This window comes from Prinia subflava, chromosome 26 (genome assembly GCF_021018805.1).
Source record: "Prinia subflava isolate CZ2003 ecotype Zambia chromosome 26, Cam_Psub_1.2, whole genome shotgun sequence".
In the NCBI taxonomy this organism is placed as follows: domain Eukaryota; kingdom Metazoa; phylum Chordata; class Aves; order Passeriformes; family Cisticolidae; genus Prinia; species Prinia subflava.
Window position 1 is genome coordinate 3382704 of NC_086272.1, and position 25157 is coordinate 3407860.

The window sequence follows — 25157 nt, forward strand, 5'->3', positions numbered from 1 at the left end:
CACATGGATCAGGGACAGTCCCCTGCATGTCCCTCTGCCAGCGCCAAGGTCTGCACAGCCCAGAGGGCTCAGGGATGTGCCCTGGCCCCCGAGGATCTTTGGTGGGGCTGGAGAGCCCTGAGGATTTCTCACCAGGGCATCCAGAGGGGCAGCCGGGCATCACTCCCGCAGAAGCTTCACCTGTTCAGCCACAGGGCGCTGAGGGGGAAAGCAGGGTTAGAGCCACACTGGAGGGTACTGGGGCACGTTGGGACATAGTGGGGCATGCTGGGGTGCACTGGGATGTACTGGGGTGCACTGGAGGGTCATGACCAGGAGAGGGGAAGCTCTGGGCCCAGCAGAACTCCAGGTACCCAACTCAGACCTCTTAACTTATGGGAAGCCAATCGTTTTTTTCAGAGACATGGGCAGATGTCCCTGGTCACTGGGGTGTCCCCAGTACCAGAAAGGCACAGGGGGACCCAAATGGCTCCAGTTCCCACACTGGTGCCCCAGTTCCAGGACTTACCTTAAAACATGCACCCCAGCCTCCTACTACACCTCCCTGTGGAAGCAGAGCAAAGGATTAGTCTGGAATGGCCCTTGTGGGGCTCAGGGGATCACAGGTGTCCCCAAGCCCCGTGGCTGGCCCCGGTCTGAGGGGAAAATCCCTTCTGCTGCCCCCAGTCCCACTCCAGACAGTTTCCCCTGATCCCTGTTCCTGCAGGGACCATGGTGGGGATGGAGACAAGGAGAGCGAGGGGAATTTGGGGCCTCCAAGGAGGAAGGGAAGGAGTGGGATGTGGGGAACCCAAAGACAGTGAAGTGGGGGGAGCTGGGGGTCCCAAGGGATGGGGCTGGGGGTGTTGAAGGGATGGGAATTGGGGAATGTGGGTGGGGAGGCAGGAATTCCAGTGGGGGGGCCATGGAGGCTGAAGTGGGGGGTGGGTGGGGGCAGGGGAAATCCTGGGCAGAGGAGCAAAATTGCTGGGTTTGGGAGGGGCTTTGGGAGTGACAGTCAAGGAGGGGGATTGGGGGACACCACTGCCATGGGCAATGAGAAAGGGAAAGGACTGGAGGGCAAGAGGAGGGGGAATGGAGTGGCCATGATGCTCTTTGGGGGTGACTGGGGTGCACTGGGCTTGGGGGGAATGCAATGGGGAGCCTGGGGGAAGGGGCAGCCTTGGGAAGCTCTGGGGTGCACTGGCATGCACTGGGGTTTACTGGGATGGCCTGGAGGGTGATGGCCACGAGAGGGGAGGGTGTGGGCTCAGCAGAAGAACTCGGGGTACCCACCTTATCATTCTCAATGCCACCAGCTTGCTGTGGAGAGAGCATGAGGTGTCAGTGGTCACTGGGGTGTCCCCAGTCCTGGGAAAGGTTGGGGGTGACCAAAGTGCCCCCCAGTTCCCACACTGGTGCCCCCAGCTCCACGACTTACCCCAGCACACACAGTTTCACCACTGCCATCCATGTGGGCCTGGGGAAGGAGAGCAAAAGGTTGGTGAGGATTGGCCCTGGTGGGGCTGGGGGCACACAGGTGTCCTCAGCCCCCCGGCCCAGGGCTGTCCCCTGCTCTGGGCAGGGCTGCCGGGCAGAGCCCGGCAGAGCCCCTGCCTTGGGAAGAGCCCCCAGTGCCGAGCCCAGCCCGTGGCCCTGCAGCCGCACCTGGCTCTGTGCTGGGAGGCACAGCAGCATGGAGAAGAGCAGGGCCACGCCGAGCACAGCCACCTTCATCTTCCTCTGGCACTGGGCAGCGCTGCCTGAGGCTGCAGCAGGGCACCGGCACCTTTATCCCTGCCGGGACTCCTCCCTGCGCCCTCCCCGACAGCCCCCAGGCCAAAGCCCGGCTTGGCACAGCCCCCAGCCCTGGCCACAAGCCCAGCCCTGCCCAGAGTCCATCCCAGCTGCGGCACGGATCCAGTCCCCCTGCCCGCATCCCTGCAGCTTCCCGCACGGGGCAGCTGCCCCTGCAAGGGCCCGGGAACATGGGGGGGCCAAGGGGGGCCAAGGGGATCCAAGGGCAGCGTGGGACCCTGTGGGGACAAGCCCCGCTCCAACACCATCCATCCTCCAGCAGCCCCCAGTGCCACATCCCCCATCTCCCGCTGTTCCTGCCCTGCCAGAGCGTTCCTTGCAGGACAGCCCGGAGCTGAGCCCGGCCCCAACCCTGGTGTGTCACAGCAGAATTGTCCCTGTTGCCACTGCAGCCTCTGGCCTGAACGGGGAGCTGCCCTGAGCCCTCTTCTCGGGGCCCCAGGAGCCCGGCATCAGGGAGAACGGGGAGCTGGGAGCACAGCGGGGTCCTGGGCCATGGCAACAGCTGGGAGACTGGGATCTGCAGGCTCTGCAGGCACTGGGGAGCGCTGGGCAATGCTGGCACTGGCACACAGCTCCCGCAGCGCCCCTGGCCCCAGGGATGGCCCTGCCCTGCCCTGCTGCCAGCGCTGGCCCTGAGCAGGGCTCACCTCCCCAGCCAAGGCTCCCGCGCTCCTGGCCCAGCTCAGAGCCCCTGGCAGGGGGAGCCCCGAGGGCACAGATCAATGACAGCCCCTGCCCAGGGCTCCCACCAGCTGCCAGCGCCTCCATTCTCCACTGACAGGCCCTGACATTTCCAGCAGATCTTCCCTCCTCACGGCACACTGACCACACAGAAGGCACCTCTTGTGGCACAGGTGGCAAAACCCTGCAGACACCTGACTTGACTGTTGGCCTTGGATTTTCCCCAGGAGCCAGCAGGAAGATTTTCCTCTGGCCTCTTGGTGCTTTGTGCCTCCTTTGTTGGAGGATTGAGGAGCGCTGACCCAGGAGGGGCCCAGGGACATTTCCAGCCCCTGCACACCTGAGGGGCCATTGCGGGTGAGCCCAGCTGGGGCTTCATGGGCTCTGCACAGACGTGCTCCTGTTTGCACATCAGCAGCTCAGTGGAACATGGAAATGTTCCCCCTTTGGTGCCTGATGCAGGGAGGGGTTAGAGAATTCACCAGGGGGATCTGAGGTGCAGCTGATCTGTCCTGGGCTATGTCCATTCCTTTCCCTGAGCAGGACTCTGAGCAACTTGGGACATTTCTGATTTTCCCATCATACTCTCTGTGGGATGTTTTGCACACCTGGGTTCCAAATCAATTCCCCATTTTCCTTCTTGCCTTTTGTCCTCCCCGGTGCTTTCAGCAGAGGTCACACAGAATGGCACCTGCCCCACCTGGGCCTCCATCGTGGCTCTGCTCTCTCTGATTCCAGCCCCTCTCTAGCAGAGCAATCCCTCAGCTGGGTACTCCAGTGCCAGATACCAGGGCCAAGGGTAAAAGAATTTGAGGATACAGAACCCAGCTGGGCATTCCCTGATGGAGATATGGGCACTGCCAGTGGCACTGGGAATAGGGCAGCAGTCCTCAGCCTCTGGAAGATGCTCCTGCTCACTGGGAACGACAGGAATCCCTTGGAGCAAGATCTTGGGAGCTCTTGCTTAGGGATGTACCCAGGATCTGAGGGAATCACCTCTGGCGGAGGCAGTTCACAGCACCCTGGAGAACAAGCAGCCATCCCAATCCTGGATGGAATCCAGAACACGCTGTCCATGCAGAGAGAGTTTGTGCAAAGTGCACTGATGTTGTTCACCAAGAGCAGGGGGATAATGAGCTGGACAGGCCACCCAGCTCCAGGAACTGGGAATGTCCCTGCCTCCCTCGGGAATGTGTCTCAGCTGTGCAGAGACTGGCCCCACACTTACCCCAGCTTTTAATGAAGGATGTTTTTCCTGCTCCTACTGACCACAGTCTCAGCCATGCAGAATTTCTGCTGCAGGGAGGGGCACTGGTGCCACAGCCCATGTGTCACCCCATGGTTCTGTCTGTGGGACAGGGGCTTGCACAGGGGGAAGTGGGATGGGGAACCTCCCTGGAGACTAGAAGCTCGAGTCCAGGACTTGGAAGGGGAAAAAAAAGACAAAAAGCATTTCTCCAGGACAATCCCATAATCCTGGGATCACTGAGGTTGGAAATGCCAACCAGGACCATCAAGGCCACCCTGTGAGTGATCCCCACCTTGTCACCAGAACAGAGCCCTGAGTGCCACGTCCAGGCGTTCCTTGGACACCTCTGGGATGGGGACTCCATCATGTGACTGAGCAGCCCCTTCCAAGGCCTGACAACCCTTTCCAGGAAAGGGAAAAAATTCATCCAGATGTCCAAGCTGAAACTCCCCTGGCACAGCCTGAGGCTGTTCCCTCTCATGCTGTCCCTGTTCCCTGGCAGCAGAGCCCAACCCCACCGTGCTGCCCCTCCTGTCAGGGAGTTGTGCAGAGTGAGAAGGTTCCCCCCTGAGCCTCCTTTTCTCCAGGCTGAGCCCCTCTGGCTCCATCAGACGCTCCTGGTGCTCCAGCACCTTGCACAGCTCCGTTCCCTTCCCTGGACATGCTCCAGCCCCTCAGGGTGTCTCTGGCCATGTGGAGCCAGAACTGGACACAGCCCTGCAGGGGCCTCAGCAGCCCCAGCACAGGGACTGTCACTGCCCTGCTCCTGCTGCCACCCCATGGCTGGCACAGCACAGCAGCCCTTGGCCTCTGACACACCTGGGCACACCTGTGCTCATCTTCAGACACTGGCACCAGCACCCCCAGGACCTTTCCCAGTTCTCCAGACAGTCTCCTCCAGCCTGCAGCATTCCATGGGGTTCTTGTGAGCCCAGGCTGGGACCCAGCTCTTGGCCTTATTGACCCCCACACCTTTGGCCTCAGCCCATCGATCCAGCCTGCCCAGATCCCTCTGCAGAGCCTTGATGCCCAGCAGCAAATCCACAGGCCCACCCAGCTTGGTGTTTTCCATGAATTTGGTGCTGTCAGACTCAATCAGCCCTGAGCCCTGTTCAGTGAAGTGCTGATCTGCAAAAGGAGCCCATCAACCTCCAGCTGGGGGCACCTGGAATGGCCCCTCAGGTGTGCAGGGGCTGGAAATTCCTCTGCTGAGCAGCTTCACTTCCCCTGGGCCCCTCCTGGGTCAGCGCTCCTCAATCCTCCAACAAAGGAGGCACAAAGCACCAAGAGGCCAAAGGAAAATCTTCCTGCTGGCTCCTGGGGAAAATCCAAGGCAAACAGTCAAGTCAGGTGTCTGCAGGGTTTTGCCACCTGTGCCACAAGAGGTGCCTTCTGTGTGGTCAGTGTGCCGTGAGGAGGGAAGATCTGCTGGAAATGTCAGGGCCTGTCAGTGGAGAATGGAGGCGCTGGCAGCTGGTGGGAGCCCTGGGCAGGGGCTGTCATTGATCTGTGCCCTCGGGGCTCCCCCTGCCAGGGGCTCTGAGCTGGGACAGGATCATCCTGCAAACAAAACCAGGGACCCCTGGGATTCACTGGGGCTCAGCCAAACCTCCCACTGCCTTCAGAACCCAAAGCAAGTTTTCACCACCAGTCTGTGATCCCCAGCTTGGGTCTCATGAAAATCCTTCACCACAAACTGTTGTAGGCAGAACATGAAACCAGAGCACTCTTTTCCTGTCCCATGGGCTGCTGGAGGGGTTTGGAATTGGATGGGGATGGGGAAGAAGGACTGCAGAAGGACTGCTGCCCCAATGCCACTGTCAGTGCCCACATCTCCTGCAAGGACTCCCCAGCTGGGCTCTGTATCCTCAGATTCCTTGCTCTTGGCCCTGGTGTCTGGCACTGGAGGAAGCAGCTGATGATTTGCTCTCCAAGAGAGTGGCTGGATTCTTTTTGCATCTCTCCCAAGTCAGCCTCTGTTTCCATGCATCCTTCCTGGCTGCAGGGCAGCCAGTGCAGCCAAGGCCATGGCCTGCTGTTTGTATGTCTGGAGATGCAAACCTGCCCTGTTCCCCTCCCTGGAATCGGAGCAGGGGCTGGAAGGGCCCAGCTGTGTCACACAGAGTTGGTGCTGGGGCTTCCTGGGTTCAAACCTCATGGCTCTCCCTCCCTCCTGAACTTGCTTGGGTTGAAGGCCCAGCCTGTTGGAGGGGACAACCTTCAGAGGGACCTGCCTGTGTTTCCCCTCCGTGTCAGCCATGGCTACACTGCTTTGGGGTGGGGCAAATCCCTGGGGATCTTCCTAAAGAGCTGGTGAGCCTCAGGAAAAGCTGGGAAACTCTTCCTGAGAAAGAGCACCAGGAGGATTGTAGTTTCACCAGGATGTTCCAGACACTGAAGAATTGTTGGAATAAAGGACAGCAGAGCCACGATGGAGGCCCAGGTGGGGCAGGGGCCATTCTGTGTGTCCTCTGCTGAAAACACCTGGGAGGACAAAAGGCAAGAAGGGAAATGGGCAATTGTCTCCATGCCCAGAGCAGAGGGAGGGCCCAGCACAGAGCTGCAATGCCTGCCCAAGATCAAGGGCAGGATTTTGCAGCCCTTCCCAGAAAGCCCACAGGGAGCCCAGCGACTGCAGCCCAACCCCACCTGTCCCAATTGCAGCAGGAACAGGAGCAGGGCACAGCCACAGGAACTGATGGGGACACCCGGCACGGCTCTGCTCTGGCCAGCAACTGCTGAGCAGCCGCTTATCCCAGCCAGAGCACTCCAGCAGCACTGAGAGCCCCTGCTCCTGCCCTGTCTGCCCCCCTCTCCACCACACCGCAGCCACTGAGGGAGTCTGGCAACGGGAGGGCTCTGGGAAACTTGGAAGGGAGATGGAAATGTGGGCACAACGGGCTCCTCTTTTCCCCCTGTCACCCCCCACAACACCTCCGTGGAGTCACAGCCTGTGGAGAATGGCTGGGCCAGAAATTGATTTGGAACCCGAGTGTGGAAAACATCCCACAGAAAGGATAAGAGGAAAATCAGAAATGTCCCAAGTTGCTCAGAGTCCTGCTCAGGGAGAGGAAGGGACACAGCCCAGGACAGATCAGCTGCACCTCAGATCCCCCTGGTCAATTCTCTAACCCCTCCCTGCTTCAGGCACCAAAGGGGGAACATTTCCATGTTCCACTGAGCTGCTGATGTGCAAACAGGAGCACGTCTGTGCAGAGCCCATGAAGCCCCAGCTGGGCTCACCCGCAATGGCCCCTCAGGTGTGCAGGGGCTGGAAATGTCCCTGGGCCCCTCCTGGGTCAGCACTCCTCAATCCTTCAACAAAGGAGGCACAAAGCACCAAGAGGCCAAAGGAAAATCTTCCTGCTGGCTCCTGGGGAAAATCCAAGGCAAACAGTCAAGTCAGGTGTCTGCAGGGTTTTGCCACCTGTGTCACAAGAGGTGCCTTCTGTGTGGTCAGTGTGCCGTGAGGAGGGAACATTTGCTGGAAATGTCAGGGACTGTCAGCTGAGAAGAGCCATGGGCTGGGGGGCTGAGGACACCTGTGTGCCCCCAGCCCCACCAGGGCCAATCCTCACCAACCTTTTGCTCTCCTTCCCCAGGCCGACATGGATGGCAGTGGTGAACCTGTGTGTGCTGGGGTAAGTCCAGGAGCTGGGGGCACCAGGGGGCACTCTGGTCACCCCCAACCTTTCCCAGGACTGGGGACACCCCAGTGACCACTGACACCTCATGCTCTCTCCACAGCAAGTTGGTGGCATTGGAATGATAAGGTGGGTACCCCGAGTTCTTCTGCTGAGCCCAGACCCTCCCCTCTTGTGGCCATCACCCTCCAGGCCATCCCAGTGCACCCCAGTGCATGCCAGTGCACCCCAAAGCTTCCCAAGGCTGCCCCTTCCCCAGGCTCCCCATTGCATTCCCACCCAGCCCAGTGCACCCCAGTCACCCCCAAAGAGCATCATGGCCAATCCATTCCCTCTCCTCTTGCCCTCCAGTCCTTTCCCTTTCTCTTTGCCCATGGCAGTGGTGTCCCCCAATCCCTCTCCTTGACTGCCACTCCCAAAGCCCCTCCCAAACCCAGCAATTTTGCTCCTCTGCCCCGGATTTCCCCTGCCCCCACCCACTCCCCACTTCAGCCCCCATGGCCCCCCCCACTGGAATTCCTGCCTCCCCACCCACATTCCCCAATTCCCATCCCTTCAACACCCCCAGCCCCATCCCTTGGGACCCCCAGCTCCCCCCAGTTCACTGTCTTTGGGGTCCCCACACCCCACTCCTTCCCCTCTGCCCTGGAGGCCCCAAATTCCCCTCGCTCTTCTTGTCTCCATCCCCACCATGGTCCCTGCAGGAACAGGGATCAGGGGAAACTGTCTGGAGTGGGACTGGGGGCAGCAGAAGGGATTTTCCCCCTCAGACCGGGGCCAGCCACGGGGCCTGGGGACACCTGTGATCCCCTGAGCCCCACAAGGGCCATTCCAGACTAATCCTTTGCTCTGCTTCCACAGGGAGGTGCAGTAGCAGGTTGGGGTATATGCGTTAAGGTAAGTCCTGGAACTGGGGCACCAGTGTGGGAACTGGAGCCATTTGGGTCCCCCTGTGCCTTGCTGGGACTGGGGACACCCCAGCGACCAGTGACATCTGCCCATGTCTCTACAGATACCGGAACACCTCCGGCGAGGGAAGAGGTCTGAGGTGAGTACCTGGAGTTCTGCTGGGCTCAGAGCTTCCCCTCTCCTGGTCATGACCCTCCAGGGCACCCCAGTACACCCCAGCATACCCCAGTATTTCCCAATGTTCCCCAGTACCGTGCAGTGTGGCTCTAACCCTGCCTTTCTCCCCAGTCCCCTGTGGCTGAGCAGGTGAAGCTTCTGCGGGAGTGATGCCCGGCTGCCCCTCTGGATGCCCCGGTGAGAAATCCTCAGGGCTCTCCAGCCCCACCAAAGATCCTCGGGGGCCAGGGCACATCCCTGAGCCCTCTGGGCTGTGCAGACCTTGGCGATGGCAGAGGGACATGCAGGGGACTGTCCCTGATGCATGTGCTGGGCTGAGGTGGACAGAGCTGTCCCCAAGGCTTTCCTTGCACTGGGGGGCTCTGGGGACACCCAGTGTCCCTGTGGGAGCAGGGAGGGCTGTGGGAGCTTTTGGCATATTCCAGGCTGGGGGGCTCTGGGAGCCACATGGAGCTCAAGAGCCAAGTGCAGTGCCAGGTGTATGCAGGGCTCCAAATCCCTTCTCCTGCTGCAGGGCCCTGCAGAGAGGGCTGGGGACAAGGGCCCTCTCATGTCCCAGTGGACAGCAGGGTCCCAATTTGGGTTCTGCCTTTCAGGTCTGGAATTGGTGGTGACACTCGTGTCCTGTCCCCCTGCAGCAGCATGAAGAGATGATCATCCCTGGAGAGGGCCCTGATCCCCCGGGAGCCCTGGGAATGTCCCTGCAAGAATCAATAAATGGCTTCAGCAAAGCAGCTCTGGCTCTCCGTGTGGCCTTGTTCTCATGTCCCTGTGTGTGTTCCACGTTCCCTGTCCCTGTGTGTTCCTTGTCCCTCTCTCAGCCCTGCCAGGCTGCGCTTCCTCCCCCACCATGAGCAGAGCGACTCTGGGGGCTGCCAGGGCTCTCTGTCCCTTCCCCCCTGCCTGGTGCCCTGGGCAGGGCAGGTTGGGACAGCCTGGAATGTCCCCCCACAGCTGGCAGGGCCCAGGGGCACCCAGAGCAGCCTCTGGAGCGCGCAGGCTTTGGGGCACAGAGGGCAGCAGGTTGTGCCCAGGGCTCGGGGAGCCCCATGCCCAGGGAGCACAGCTTGGGCTGGCAGCAGCAGTGGAGCACGGCCAGGAGCCTGGAGCCCTGGCTCCTCTGCTGCCGCTGGGAGCCACAGCGCTTCCCTGCCCAGGGATCAGTCAGAAGGGCAGCACCACCCATGGATCCAGCAGTGTCCTGGTGTTCCTTCTTCCCCTGGAGCTTCTCAGTGGTGGGGGGTCCTGAGGTCATTCTGAACTTTTCCCTGTTTATCCCTATGAGCAAACCAAGGAATTAGTGCTCATGGGCTACCCAGCTCTCTCATGCCACTGCTTCAACAATTCCCTGGCCTTGGGTGCTGATCAGTCCCAGCTCAGGCTGTCTCTTCTCTTCAGCCGGAGCTTTCTGGGGTCGGTGGCCGTGAGTTGGTGGTCGCCATCTGCCCCTCTGCAGTGGCCTTTGACCCAGTCAGAGCTGATTCCAGCTCGGGGGCTGGGTTGGATTTCCCTATCCAGCACCAGGGATCCATTCTGCTCCCCCAGCTTTGTTTACCTCCCCCAGGGTCTGGGATAAGCCCCGGACAATTGTCCCACCTTGATCTTATCTTCGGGTGCTCCATTCTGTGCTTGTCTCACGGCAAAGTCCTCCTGTGGTGACAGTGTTTGGGACGGGCAACTGCTGCTCCTCAATCCCAACCCCAGTGGAGCCTCCCCAGCCCCCAGGAGTCCTCCCTGGGTGTCCCCAAGGTGTCCCCTAAGTGTTCCAGCCCGGTGATCCCCTGGTGACCCCCCAGCCCCTCTTCATGCAGGTCCCAGAGCACAACGAGCTCTTTGAGGCTCTGCACTGTGACATCTTTGGGGCTCCAGTGCCGATGGCGCTTTCAGTGCTGGTGCCCATGGAGATGTGAAATGCCCTGAACAAGTAGTGGGGGTGGCCTTCATCGTCACCATCATCTTCATCACCACAACCACCCACACCATCAATCCCACCCCACCATCATCGTCATCACCCACACCTCCATCATCATCACCCAATACCATCAATCTCCATCCTCGTCACCACAGCACCAACAGCACCATCATCACTCTCATCTTCTTCATCACCTTCATCTTCATCACCCACACCATTGATATCATCACCATGACACTACTGACACTATCATCACCATCATCATCATCATCATCATCTTTATCACCACGTACCTCATCTTCCTCACTCCTGCCATCACCCACACTGTGCTGAACTCCATCACCAATATCCTCATCATCCAACACCGCTGACACCGTCACCATGGCACCAGTAACACCATCATCACCTTTATCATCTTCATCACCCACACCATCATCTTCATCAGTGACACCTCTGTCTTCATCACCCACACCTTCACTTTCATCCTCAATACCATCATCAGCATCATCTTTGTCATCACCATCTTCATCACCCACACCATCATCTTCACCACCAACCCCAATCAACACCAACAAACACCATCACCATTACACACCACCATGGACACCGTTACCACCACACCACCCACACCTTCATCCTCATCACCCACAGCTTCATCTTCATCACTACCAGCATCATCACCAGTCAACTCCAACACAACCAATACCGTCACTGTGACACTGATAGCATCATCATCATCATCATCATCATCGATGGGTTTGATATCTCCTTTTCTTCAATTGTTACAGCCGGGATTAATTGCTCGAGGGACGCAGTTCATGTTTGGACTCAGATGTTTATTAATTCTTATCTTTAGTACAGTCTCACAAGTTGTGAGTTCTAGCTAACAAGTGAAAAGTGGCTCTGTCTCTAACTCTTTCCAAGGTCTTTTAAGCACAAATTCTCCAATTATGAAATGACACCTAGACTATTTTTACTTTTCACCCAATAACCAAACACCCGTAGTCCACAATGTGGATTTCCTTACCCAATTACAGTATACCACCCAAAACCATGAAGAAGATGAAAGAACAGCCTATGCCCTAAATCCTCCATCTTGCTCTCTATATATTACTATATACTTTAACTTTATAATCCAAGTTTTCCACCCTGTGACATCACACACTTCTATTCAAACTGCACACCCATAATCCCAGTGCTATCACTCGATTTTGGAAGCCTTTTCCATGGCCTCAGGTCAAATGTAGTGCTTGCCTGAGGGTCAGGGCCTGTTAGCACAGAAAGCCTAAAATTCTCAGTTTCCAGGCTTCCAACAGTCATCACCACCATCACTGAACACATCATCATCATCACCACCATCACCATGGCCACCATCTTCATCACCCAACTCCATCATAATCATCACACGACCATCACCACCATGCCCTTCATGATGTCCCCGTGTCCCTTTTATGTGTCCCCCCATGTCCTCCTCCATGGCAACCCATCCCCTCCCCCACCTTCCATCCCCTGTCCATGTCCCGCCATGTGCCCCACCCCCATGGTGACCCCCAGATGTTCCTGATGGACCCCTCAGGCTCTTGAAGAACAATCCCTGGCCCAAATGTCTCCCACCATGTCCCCCTATGTCTTCGTGGTGTCCCTCATCCCCCTGTCCCTGCCAGGGTGACCCCTTCATGGCTAAATGTCCCTCCCAGCCTGTTGGAGAACCAGATGCTGCCCTGGGTAAACATCTGCCTGATGGGCTCCATCCATCCTCTGTTCCCACCATGTGCCCCCCATGTCCCTCCCCATGATGACCTCCCAATCTCTCCCCCCATGGTGATCCCCCAATGTCCCCATGTCACCCACAGCCTGCCAGAGAACCAGCTGCTGGCCTGGATGCCACCCTGGGTGAACATCTGCCTGATGGGAAGGAGCCAAACCCCTGGATTGTGGGGTGCTAGGTGAGGATCCCCAAGATGGGGTTGGCCTGAGGCCTGGTCTGAGGCCTGGTCTGAGGCCCAGTTTGTGGATAGCTCTACCTTATCAGCCATTCTCCTACACATGGGAGCCAGCGCTGACAACACCTTCGGCACTGGAGCCCCAAAGATGTCACAGTGCAGAGCCTCAAAGAGCTCGTTGTGCTCTGGGACCTGCATGAAGGGGGGCTGGGGGGTCACAAGGGCATCACCGGGCTGGAACACTTAGGGGACACCTTGGGGACACCCAGGGACAACTCCTGGGGGCTGGGGGGGCTCCACTGGGGTTGGGATTGAGGAGCAGCAGTTGCCCGTCCCAAACACTGTCACCACAGGAGGACTTTGCCGTGAGACAAGCGCAGAATGGAGCACCCGAAGATAAGATCAAGGTGGGACAATTGTCCGGGGCTTATCCCAGACCCTGGGGGAGGTAAACAAAGCTGGGGGAGCAGAATGGATCCCTGGTGCTGGATAGGGAAATCCAACCCAGCTCCCGAGCTGGAAACAGCTCCGACTGGGTCAAAGGCCACTGCAGAGGGGCAGATGGCGACCACCAACTCACGGCCACCGACCCCAGAAAGCTCCGGCTGAAGAGAAGAGACAGCCTGAGCTGGAACTGATCAGCACCCAAGGCCAGGGAATTGTTGAAGCAGTGGCATGAGAGAGCTGGGTAGCCCATGAGCACTAATTCCTTGGTTTGCTCATAGGGATAAACAGGGAAAAGTTCAGAATGACCTCAGGACCCCCACCACTGAGAAGCTCCAGGGGAAGAAGGAACACCAGGACACTGCTGGATCCATGGGTGGTGCTGCCCTTCTGACTGATCCCTGGGCAGGGAAGCGCTGTGGCTCCCAGCGGCAGCAGAGGAGCCAGGGCTCCAGGCTCCTGGACGTGCTCCACTGCTGCCGCCAGCCCAAGCTCTGCTCCCTGGGCATGGGGCTCCCCGAGCCCTGGGCACAACCTGCTGCCCTCTGTGCCCCAAAGCCTGCACGCTCCAGAGGCTGCTCTGGGTGCCCCTGGGCCCTGCCAGCTGTGGGGGGACATTCCAGGCTGTCCCAACCTGCCCTGCCCAGGGCACCAGGCAGGGGGGAAGGGACAGAGAGCCCTGGCAGCCCCCAGAGTCGCTCTGCTCATGGTGGGGGAGGAAGCGCAGCCTGGCAGGGCTGAGAGAGGGACAAGGAACACACAGGGACAGGGAACGTGGAACACACACAGGGACATGAGAACAAGGCCACACGGAGAGCCAGAGCTGCTTTGCTGAAGCCATTTATTGATTCTTGCAGGGACATTCCCAGGACTCCCAGGGGATCAGGGCCTTCTCCAGGGATGATCATCTGTTCATGCTGCTGCAGGGGGACAGGACACGAGTGTCACCACCAATTCCAGGCCTGAAAGGCAGAACCCAAATTGGGACCCTACTGTCCACTGGGACATGAGAGGGCCCTTGTCCCCAGCCCTCTCTGCAGGGCCCTGCAGCAGGAGAAGGGATTTGGAGCCCTGCATACACCTGGCACTGCACTTGGCTCTTGAGCTCCATGTGGCTCCCAGAGCCCCTCAGCCTGGAATATCCCAAAAGCTCCCACAGCCCTCCCTGCTCCCACAGGGACACTGGGTGTCCCCAGAGCCCCCCAGTGCAAGGAAAGCCTTGGGGACAGCTCTGTCCACCCCAGCCCAGCACATGGATCAGGGACAGTCCCCTGCATGTCCCTCTGCCATCGCCAAGGTCTGCACAGCCCAGAGGGCTCAGGGATGTGCCCTGGCCCCCAAGGATCTTTGGTGGGGCTGGAGAGCCCTGAGGATTTCTCACCGGGGCATCCAGAGGGGCAGCCGGGCATCACTCCCGCAGAAGCTTCACCTGCTCAGCCACAGGGCGCTGAGGGGGAAAGCAGGGTTAGAGCAACACTGGAGGGTACTGGGGCACGTTGGGACATAGTGGGGCATGCTGGGGTGCACTGGGATGTACTGGGGTGCCCTGGAGGGTCATGACCAGGACAGGGGAAGCTCTGGGCCCAGCAGAACTCCAGGTACCCATCTCAAAGCTCTTAACTTATGGGAAGCCAATCGGTTTTTTCAGAGACATGGGCAGATGTCCCTGGTCGCTGGGGTGTCCCCAGTCCCAGCAAGGCACAGGGGGACCCAAATGGCTCCAGTTCCCACACTGGTGCCCCAATTCCAGGACTTACCTCAATGCATCCACCCCAACCTGCTACTACACCTCCCTGTGGAAGCAGAGCAAAGGATTAGTCTGGAATGGCCCTTGTGGGGCTCAGGGGATCACAGGCGTCCCCAAGCCCCGTGGCTGGCCCCGGTCTGAGGGGAAAAATCCCTTCTGCTCCCCCCAGTCTCACTCCAGACAGTTTCCCCTGATCCCTGTTCCTGCAGGGACCATGGTGGGGATGGAGACAAGGAGAGCGAGGGGAATTTGGGGCCTCCAAGGAGGAGGGAAAGGAGTGGGATGTGGGGAACCCAAAGACAGTGAACTGGGGGAGCTGGGGGTCCCAAGGGATGGGGCTGGGGGTGTTGAAGGGATGGGAATTGGGGAATGTGGGTGGGGAGGCAGGAATTCCAGTGGGGGGGCCATGGAGGCTGAAGTGGGGAGTGGGTGGGGGCAGGGGAAATCCTGGGCAGAGGAGCAAAATTGCTGGGTTTGGGAGGGGCTTTGGGAGTGGCAGTCAAGGAGGGGGATTGGGGGACACCACTGCCATGGGCAATGAGAAAGGGAAAGGACTGGAGGGCAAGAGGAGAGGGAATGGAGTGGCCATGATGCTCTTTGGGGGTGACTGGGGTGCACTGGGCTGGGTGGGAATGCAATGGGGAGCCTGGGGAAGGGGCAGCCTTGGGAAGCTCTGGGGTGCACTGGCATGCACTGGGGTGCACTGGGATGGCCTGGAGGGTGATGGCCACGAGAGGGGAGAGTATGGGCACAGCAGAAGAACTCGGGGTACCCACCTTATCATTCCCAATGCCACCAGCTTCCTGTGGAGAGAGCATGAGGTGTCAGTGGTCACTGGGGTGTCCCCAGTCCTGGGAAAGGTTGGGGGTGACCAAAGTGCCCCCCAGTTCCCACACTGGTGCCCCCAGCTCCAGGACTTACCCCAGCACACACAGTTTCACCACTGCCATCCATGTGGGCCTGGGGAAGGAGAGCAAAAGGTTGGTGAGGATTGGCCCTGGTGGGGCTGGGGGCACACAGGTGTCCTCAGCCCCCCGGCCCAGGGCTGTCCCCTGCTCTGGGCAGGGCTGCCAGGCAGAGCCCGGCAGAGCCCCTGCCTTGGGAAGAGCCCCCAGCGCCGAGCCCAGCCCGTGGCCCTGCAGCCTCACCTGGCTCTGTGCTGGGAGGCACAGCAGCATGGAGAAGAGCAGGGCCACGCCGAGCACAGCCACCTTCATCTTCCTCTGGCACTGGGCAGCGCTGCCTGAGGCTGCAGCAGGGCACCGGCACCTTTATCCCTGCCGGGACTCCTCCCTTCGCCCTCCCCGACAGCCCCCAGGCCAAACCCCGTCTTGGCACAGCCCCCAGCCCTGGCCACAAGCCCAGCCCTGCCCAGAGTCCATCCCAGCTGTGGCACGGGTCCAGTCCCCCTGCCCGCATCCCTGCAGCTTCCCGCACGGGGCAGCTGCCCCTGCAAGGGCCCAGGAAACCCGGGGGGGCCAAGGGGGGCCAAGGGGATCCAAAGGCAGCTGGGGACCCTGTGGGGACAAGCCCCGCTCCAACACCATCCATCCTCCAGCAGCCCCCAGTGCCACATCCCCCATCTCCTGTTGTCCCTGCCCTGCCAGAGCCTTCCTTGCAGGACAGCCCGGAGCTGAGCCCGGCCCCAACCCTGGTGTGTCACAGCAGAATTGTCCCTGTTGCCACTGCAGCCTCTGGCCTGAACGGGGAGCTGCCCTGAGCCCTCTTCTCGGGGCCCCAGGAGCCCGGGATCAGGGAGAACGGGGAGCTGGGAGCACAGCGGGGTCCTGGGCCATGGCAACAGCTGGGAGACTGGGATCTGCAGGCTCTGCAGGCACTGGGGAGCGCTGGGCAATGCTGGCACTGGCACACAGCTCCCGCAGCGCCCCTGGCCCCAGGGATGGCCCTGCCCTGCCCTGCTGCCAGCGCTGGCCCTGAGCAGGGCTCACCTCCCCAGCCGAGGCTCCCGTGCTCCTGGCCCAGCTCAGAGCCCCTGGCAGGGGGAGCCCCGAGGGCACAGATCAATGACAGCCCCTGCCCAAGGCTCCCACCAGCTGCCAGCGCCTCCATTCTCCACTGACAGGCCCTGACATTTCCAGCAGATCTTCCCTCCTCACGGCACACTGACCACACAGAAGGCACCTCTTGTGGCACAGGTGGCAAAACCCTGCAGACACCTGACTTGACTGTTTGCCTTGGATTTTCCCCAGGAGCCAGCAGGAAGATTTTCCTTTGGCCTCTTGGTGCTTTGTGCCTCCTTTGTTGGAGGATTGAGGAGCGCTGACCCAGGAGGGGCCCAGGGACATTTCCAGCCCCTGCACACCTGAGGGGCCATTGCGGGTGAGCCCAGCTGGGGCTTCATGGGCTCTGCACAGACGTGCTCCTGTTTGCACATCAGCAGCTCAGTGGAACATGGAAATGTTCCCCCTTTGGTGCCTGATGCAGGGAGGGGTTAGAGAATTGACCAGGGGGATCTGAGGTGCAGCTGATCTGTCCTGGGCTCTGTCCCTTCCTCTCCCTGAGCAGGACTCTGAGCAACTTGGGACATTTCTGATTTTCCTATCATACTCTCTGTGGGATGTTTTCCACACTCGGGTTCCAAATCAATTCCCCATTTTCCTTCTTGCCTTTTGTCCTCCCAGGTGCTTTCAGCAGAGGTCACACAGAATGGCACCTGCCCCACCTGGGCCTCCATCGTGGCTCTGCTCTCTCTGATTCCAGCCCCTCTCTAGCAGAGCAATCCCTCAGCTGGGTACTCCAGTGCCAGATACCAGGGCCAAGGGTAAAGGAATTTGAGGATACAGAACCCAGCTGGGCATTCCCTGATGGAGATAGGGGCACTGCCAGTGGCATTGGGAATAGGGCAGCAGTCCTCAGCCTGTGGAAGATGCTCCTGCTCACTGGGAAGGACAGGAATCCCTTGGAGCAAGATCTTGGGAGCTCCTGCTTAGGGATGTACCCAGGATCTGAGGGAATCACCTCTGGGGGAGGCAGTTCACAGCACCCTAGAGAACAAGCAGCCATCCCAATCCCTGGATGGAATCCAGAACACGCTGTCCATGCAGAGAGAGTTTGTGCAAAGTGCACTGATGTTGTTCACCAAGAGCCGGGGATAATGAGCTGGACAGGCCACCCAGCTCCAGGAACTGGGAATGTCCCTGCCTCCCTCGGGAATGTGTCTCAGCTGTGCAGAGACTGGCCCCACACTTACCCCAGCTTTTAATGAAGGATGTTTTTCCTGCTCCTACTGACCACAGTCTCAGCCACGCAGAATTTCTGCTCTAGGGAGGGGCACTGGTGCCACAGCCCATGTGTCACCCCATGGTTCTGTCTGTGGGACAGGGGCTTGCACAGGAGGAAGTGGGATGGGGAACCTCCCTGGAGACTAGAAGCTCGAGTCCAGAACTTGGAAGGGGAAAAAAAAGACAAAAAGCATTTCTCCAGGACAATCCCAGAATCCTGGGATCACTGAGGTTGGAAATGCCAACCAGGACCATCAAGGCCACCCTGTGGGTGATCCCCACCTTGTCACCAGAGCAGAGCCCTGAGTGCCACGTCCAGGCGTTCCTTGGACACCTCTGGGATGGGGACTCCATCATCTCACTGAGCAGCCCCTTCCAAGGCCTGACAACCCTTTCCAGGAAAGGGAAAAAATTCATCCAGATGTCCAAGCTAAAACTCCCCTGGCACAGCCTGAGGCTGTTCCCTCTCATGCTGTCCCTGTTCCCTGGCAGCAGAGCCCAACCCCACCGGGCTGCCCCTCCTGTCAGGGAGTTGTGCAGAGTGAGAAGGTTCCCCCCTGAGCCTCCTTTTCTCCAGGCTGAGCCCCTCTGGCTCCATCAGACGCTCCTGGTGCTCCAGCACCTTGCACAGCTCCGTTCCCTTCCCTGGACATGCTCCAGCCCCTCAGGGTGTCTCTGGCCATGCGGAGCCAGAACTGGACACAGCCCTCCAGGGGCCTCAGCAGCCCCAGCACAGGGACTGTCACTGCCCTGCTCCTGCTGCCACCCCATGGCTGGCACAGCACAGCAGCCCTTGGCCTCTGACACACCTGGGCACACCTGTGCTCATCTTCAGACACTGGCACCAGCACCCCCAGGACCTTTCCCAGTTCTCCAGACAGTCTCCTCCAGCCTGCAGCATTCCATGGGGTTCTTGTGAGCCCAGGCTGGGACCCAGGTCTTGGCCTTATTGACCCCCACACCTTTGGCCTCAGCCCATCGATCCAGCCTGCCCAGATCCCTCTGCAGAGCCTTGATGCCCAGCAGCAGATCCACAGGCCCACCCAGCTTGGTGTTTTCCATGAATTTGGTGCTGTCAGACTCAATCAGCCCTGAGGCCTGTTCAGTGAAGTGCTGATCTCCAAAAGGAGCCCATCAACCTCCAGCTGGGGGCACCTGGAATGGCCCCTCAGGTGTGCAGGGGCTGGAAATTCCTCTGCTGAGCAGCTTCACCTCCCCTGGGCCCCTCCTGGGTCAGCGCTCCTCAATCCTCCAACAAAGGAGGCACAAAGCACCAAGAGGCCAAAGGAAAATCTTCCTGCTGGCTCCTGGGGAAAATCCAAGGCAAACAGTCAAGTCAGGTGTCTGCAGGGTTTTGCCACCTGTGCCACAAGAGGTGCCTTCTGTGTGGTCAGTGTGCCGTGAGGAGGGAACATTTGCTGGAAATGTCAGGGCCTGTCAGTGGAGAATGGAGGCGCTGGCAGCTGGTGGGAGCCCTGGGCAGGGGCTGTCATTGATCTGTGCCCTCGGGGCTCCCCCTGCCAGGGGCTCTGAGCTGGGACAGGATCATCCTGCAAACAAAACCAGGGACCCCTGGGATTCACTGGGGCTCAGCCAAACCTCCCACTGCCTTCAGAACCCAAAGCAAGTTCTCACCACCAGCCTGCGATCCCCAGCTTGGGTCTCATGAAAATCCTTCACCACAAACTGTTGTAGGCAGAACATGAAACCAGAGCACTCTTTGTCTGTCCCATGGGCTGCTGGAGGGGTTTGGAATTGGATGGGGATGGGGAAGAAGGACTGCAGAAGGACTGCTGCCCCAATGCCACTGTCAGTGCCCACATCTCCTGCAAGGACTCCCCAGCTGGGCTCTGTATCCTCCAATTCCTTACTCTTGGCCCTGGTACCTGGCACTGGAGGAAGCAGCTGATGATTTGCTCTCCCAGAGAGTGGCTGGATTCTTTTTGCATCTCTCCCAAGTCAGCCTCTGTTTCCATGCATCCTTCCTGGCTGCAGGGCAGCCAGTGCAGCCAAGGCCATGGCCTGGTGTTTGTGTGTCTGGAGATGCAAACCTGCCCTGTTCCCCTCCCTGGAATCGGAGCAGGGGCTGGAAGGGCCCAGCTGTGCCACACAGAGTTGGTGCTGGGGCTTCCTGGGTTCAAACCTCATGGCTCTCCCTCCCTCCTGAACTTGCTTGGGTTGAAGGCCCAGCCTGTTGGAGGGGACAACCTTCAGAGGGACCTGCCTGTGTTTCCCCTCCGTGTCAGCCATGGCTACACTGCTTTGGGGTGGGGCAAATCCCTGGGGATCTTCCTAAAGAGCTGGTGAGCCTCAGGAAAAGCTGGGAAACTCTTCCTGAGAAAGAGCACCAGGAGGATTGTAGTTTCACCAGGATGTTCCAGACACTGAAGAATTGTTGGAATAAAGGACAGCAGAGCCACGATGGAGGCCCAGGTGGGGCAGGGGCCATTCTGTGTGTCCTCTGCTGAAAACACCAGGCAGGACAAAAGGCAAGAAGGGAAATGGGCAATTGTCTCCATGCCCAGAGCAGAGGGAGGGCCCAGCACAGAGCTGCAATGCCTGCCCAAGATCAAGGGCAGGATTTTGCAGCCCTTCCCAGAAAGCCCCCAGGGAGCCCAGCGACTGCAGCCCAACCCCACCTGTCCCAATTGCAGCAGGAACAGGAGCAGGGCACAGCCGCAGGAACTGATGGGGACACCCGGCACGGCTCTGCTCTGGCCAGCAACTGCTGAGCAGCCACTTATCCCAGCCAGAGCACTCCAGCAGCCCTGAGAGCCCCTGCTCCTGCCCTGTCTGCCCCCCTCTCCCCCACACCGCTGCCACTGAGGGAGTCTGGTAACGGGAGGGCTCTGGGAAATTTGGAAGGGAGATGGAAATGTGGGCACAACGGGCTCCTCTTTTCCCCCTGTGATCGCCCACAACACCTCCCTGGAGTCACAGCCTGTGGAGAATGGCTGGGGCAGAAATTGATTTGGAACCCGAGTGTGGAAAACATCCGACAGAAAGGATAAGAGGAAAATCAGAAATGTCCCAAGTTGCTCAGAGTCCTGCTCAGGGAGAGGAAGGGACACAGCCCAGGACAGATCAGCTGCACCTCAGATCCCCCTGGTGAATTCTCTAACCCCTCCCTGCATCAGGCACCAAAGGGGGAACATTTCCATGTTCCACTGAGCTGCTGATGTGCAAACAGGAGCACGTCTGTGCAGAGCCCATGAAGCCCCAGCTGGGCTCACCTGGAATGGCCCCTCAGGTGTGCAGGGGCTGGAAATGTCCCTGGGCCCCTCCTGGGTCAGCGCTCCTCAATCCTCCAACAAAGGAGGCACAAAGCACCAAGAGGCCAAAGGAAAATCTTCCTGCTGGCTCCTGGGGAAAATCCAAGGCAAACAGTCAAGTCAGGTGCCTGCAGGGTTTTGCCACCTGTGCCACAAGAGGTGCCTTCTGTGTGGTCAGTGTGCCGTGAGGAGGGAAGATCTGCTGGAAATGTCAGGGCCTGTCAGTGGAGAATGGAGGCGCTGGCAGCTGGTGGGAGCCCTGGGCAGGGGCTGTCATTGATCTGTGCCCTCGGGGCTCCCCCTGCCAGGGGCTCTGAGCTGGGCCAGGAGCGCGGGAGCCTCGGCTGGGGAGGTGAGCCCTGCTCAGGGCCAGCGCTGGCAGCAGGGCAGGGCAGGGCCATCCCTGGGGCCAGGGGCGCTGCGGGAGCTGTGTGCCAGTGCCAGCATTGCCCAGCGCTCCCCAGTGCCTGCAGAGCCTGCAGATCCCAGTCTCCCAGCTGTTGCCATGGCCCAGGACCCCGCTGTGCTCCCAGCTCCCTGTTCTCCCTGATCCCGGGCTCCTGGGGCCCCGAGAAGAGGGCTCAGGGCAGCTCCCCGTTCAGGCCAGAGGCTGCAGTGGCAACAGGGACAATTCTGCTGTGACACACCAGGGTTGGGGCTGGGCTCAGCTCCGGGCTGTCCTGCCAGGAAGGCTCTGGCAGGGCAGGGCCAGCGGGAGATGGGGGATGTGGCACTGGGGGCTGCTGGAGGATGGATGGTGTTGGAGCGGGGCTTGTCCCCACAGGGTCCCCAGCTGCCTTTGGATCCCCTTGGCCCCCCTTGGCCCCCCCGGGTTTCCTGGGCCCTTGCAGGGGCAGCTGCCCCGTGCGGGAAGCTGCAGGGATGCGGGCAGGGGGACTGGATCCGTGCCGCAGCTGGGATGGACTCTGGGCAGGGCTGGGCTTGTGGCCAGGGCTGGGGGCTGTGCCAAGCCGGGCTTTAGCCTGGGGGCTGTCGGGGAGGGCGCAGGGAGGAGTCCCGGCAGGGATAAAGGTGCCGGTGCCCTGCTGCAGCCTCAGGCAGCGCTGCCCAGTGCCAGAGGAAGATGAAGGTGGCTGTGCTCGGCGTGGCCCTGCTCTTCTCCATGCTGCTGTGCCTCCCAGCACAGAGCCAGGTGCGGCTGCAGGGCCACGGGCTGGGCTCGGCGCTGGGGGCTCTTCCCAAGGCAGGGGTTCTGCTGTGCTCCCCGGCCCCAGGAGGTGCCGCTTTCTCCTTGCCACCATTGCCTCTGGCCTTGCCCTTCCCGCAGGGAAACTCTCGGAGCCAGAGCCCGGCTTCCGCATGGATGCTCGCACCCGGCTCCTCCCTGCCAGGGCCCCAGTGCTTTCCTGTCCTGCTCCCCCCAAATCCCTGCCTTTGGGGCCTCCCCATCCCACCCTCTTGGTGCCCTCGGGCATCTCCCCAGCATCTCCTCTGTTTGCCACTCAGGCTGGAGTCGCACAAAGTGGGAAATGCCTCCCCCGGCATGATTCCCAGGCTCTTCTTTCCACTCTTTCCCCTCACCCCATTGCCTTTCCCTCTGCACTGGTGTCCCCAAATGCCCTGGCAGCCCTGCCCAGAGCAGAAGACAGCCATGGGCCGGGGGGGCTGAGGACACCTGTGTGCACCTCGGCCCCACCAGGGCCAATCCTCACCAACATTTTGCTCTCCCTCTCCAGGCTCCCGTGGATGACTTTGCTTTTGTTGTATGTGTCCTTGTAAGTCCTGGAGCTGGGTGCACCAGTGTGGGAACTGGGGGGCACTTTGGTCACCCCCAACCTTTCCCAGGACTGGGGACACCCCAGTGACCACTGACACCTCATGCTCTCTCCACAGCAAGCTGGTGGCATTGGGAATGATAAGGTGGGTACCCCGAGTTCTTCTGCTGAGCCCACACCCTCCCCTCTCGTGGCCATCACCCTCCAGGCCATCCCAGTAAACCCCAGTGCATGCCAGTGCACCGCAGAGCTTCCCAAGGCTGCCCCTTCCCCCAGGCTCCCCATTGCATTCCCCCCAAGCCCAGTGCACCCCAGTCACCCCCAAAGAGCATCATGGCCACTCCATTCCCCCTCCTCTTGCCCTCCAGTCCTTTCCCTTTCTCTTTGCCCATGGCAGTGGTGTCCCCCAGTCCCCCTCCTTGACTGCCACTCCCAAAGCCCCTCCCAAACCCAGCAATTTTGCTCCTCTGCCCAGGATTTCCCCTGCCCCCACCCACTCCCCACTTCAGCCTCCATGGCCCCCCCACTGGAATTCCTGCCTCCCCACCCACATTCCCCAATTCCCATCCCTTCAACACCCCCAGCCCCATCCCTTGGGACCCCCAGCTCCCCCCACTTCACTGTCTTTGGGTTCCCCACATCCCACTCCTTCCCCTCCTCCTTGGAGGCCCCAAATTCCCCTCGCTCTCCTTGTCTCCATCCCCACCATGGTCCCTGCAGGAACAGGGATCAGGGGAAACTGTCTGGAGTGGGACTGGGGAAAGCAGAAGGGATTTTCCCCCTCAGACCGGGGCCAGCCACGGGGCTTGGGGACACCTGTGATCCCCTGAGTCCCACAAGGGCATTTCCAGATTAATCCTTTGCTCTCCTACCACAGCAATCTGCACTAGGTCCATGCAGTTGGGTAAGTCTTGGAACTGAGGCAAGGAATTGAGTGTGGAAACCAGTTCGGTCCCCCCTGTGCCTTGCTGGGCTGGGGACACCCCAGTGAATAGTGGCATCTGCCCATCTCTCTACAGAAAAAGAAGGGTGTCCAACGAGTAAAGAGGTCTAAGGTGGGTACCTGGAGTTCTGCTGGGCCCAGAGCTTCCCCTGTCCTGGTCATGGCCCTCCAGGGTACCCCAGTATACCCCAGTATACGCCAGTATCTTCCAATGTGCCCCAGTACCCTCCAGTGTGGCTCTAACCCTGCCTTTCTCCCCAGTCCCCTGTGGCTGAACAGGTGAAGCTTCTGCGGGAGTGATGCCCGGCTGCCCCTCTGGATGCCCCGGTGAGAAATCCTCAGGGCTCTCCAGCCCCACCAAAGATCCTCGGGGGCCAGGGCACATCCCTGAGCCCTCTGGGCTGTGCAGACCTTGGTGATGGCAGAGAGACATGCAGGGGACTGTCCCTGATGCATGTGCTGGGCTGAGGTGGACAGAGCTGTCCCCAAGGCTTTCCTTGCACTGGGGGGCTCTGGGGACACCCAATGTCCCTGTGGGAGCAGGGAGGGCTACAGGAGCTTTTGGCATATTCCAGGCTGAAGGGCTCTGGGAGCCACATGGAGCTCAAGAGCCAAGTGCAGTGCCAGGTGTATGCAGGGCTCCAAATCCCTTCTTCTGCTGCAGGGCCCTGCAGAGAGGGCTGGGGACAAGGGCCCTCTCATGTCCCAGTGGACAGCAGGGTCCTAATTTGGGTTCATCCTTTCAGGTCTGGAATTGGTGGTGACACTCGTGTCCTGTCCCCCTGCAGCAGCATGAACAGATGATCATCCCTGGAGAGGGCCCTGATCCCCCGGGAGCCCTGGGAATGTCCCTGCAAGAATCAATAAATGGCTTCAGCAAAGCAGCTCTGGCTCTCCGTGTGGCCTTGTTCTCATGTCCCTGTGTGTGTTCCATGTTCCCTGTCCCTGTGTGTTCCTTGTCCCTCTCTCAGCCCTGCCAGGCTGCGCTTCCTCCCCCCCTATGAGCAGAGCGACTCTGGGGGCTGCCAGGGCTCTCTGTCCCTTCCCCCCTGCCTGGTGCCCTGGGCAGGGCAGGTTGGGACAGCCTGGAATGTCCCCCCACAGCTGGCAGGGCCCAGGGGCACCCAGAGCAGCCTCTGGAGCGCGCAGGCTTTGGGGCACAGAGGGCAGCAGGTTGTGCCCAGGGCTCGGGGAGCCCCATGCCCAGGGAGCAGAGCTTGGGCTGGCGGCAGCAGTGGAGCACGGCCAGGAGCCTGGAGCCCTGGCTCCTCTGCTGCCGCTGGGAGCCACAGCGCTTCCCTGCCCAGGGATCAGCACTGCTGGGCTCATGCCTGTGGGCAGGGAGGGCCTTAAGGGCACTGAAAGGACCCCCGGCTTTTCAGATGCCATCCTTGAGGTGCCTCTGCCCAAATTCAGGGGCAAACGGGACCAGGAGCCAAAGTCAATAGTACGGAATTC

At 60.0% G+C, this 25157-nt stretch overlaps 1 protein-coding gene and 1 long non-coding RNA gene across 2 annotated transcripts in view; both read left to right on the forward strand.

Moving 5' to 3' along the window:
- The window catches only part of LOC134562084 (zinc finger protein 239-like), a 200387-nt gene that overhangs the window by 61709 nt on the left and 113521 nt on the right, over window positions 1-25157 (forward strand). The window lies entirely within an intron of this gene.
- On the forward strand, window positions 23630-24009 carry LOC134562144 (uncharacterized). The gene is made up of 3 exons (XR_010083097.1): window positions 23630-23660; window positions 23776-23811; window positions 23961-24009. It is a non-coding gene; the product is annotated as an uncharacterized LOC134562144 (long non-coding RNA).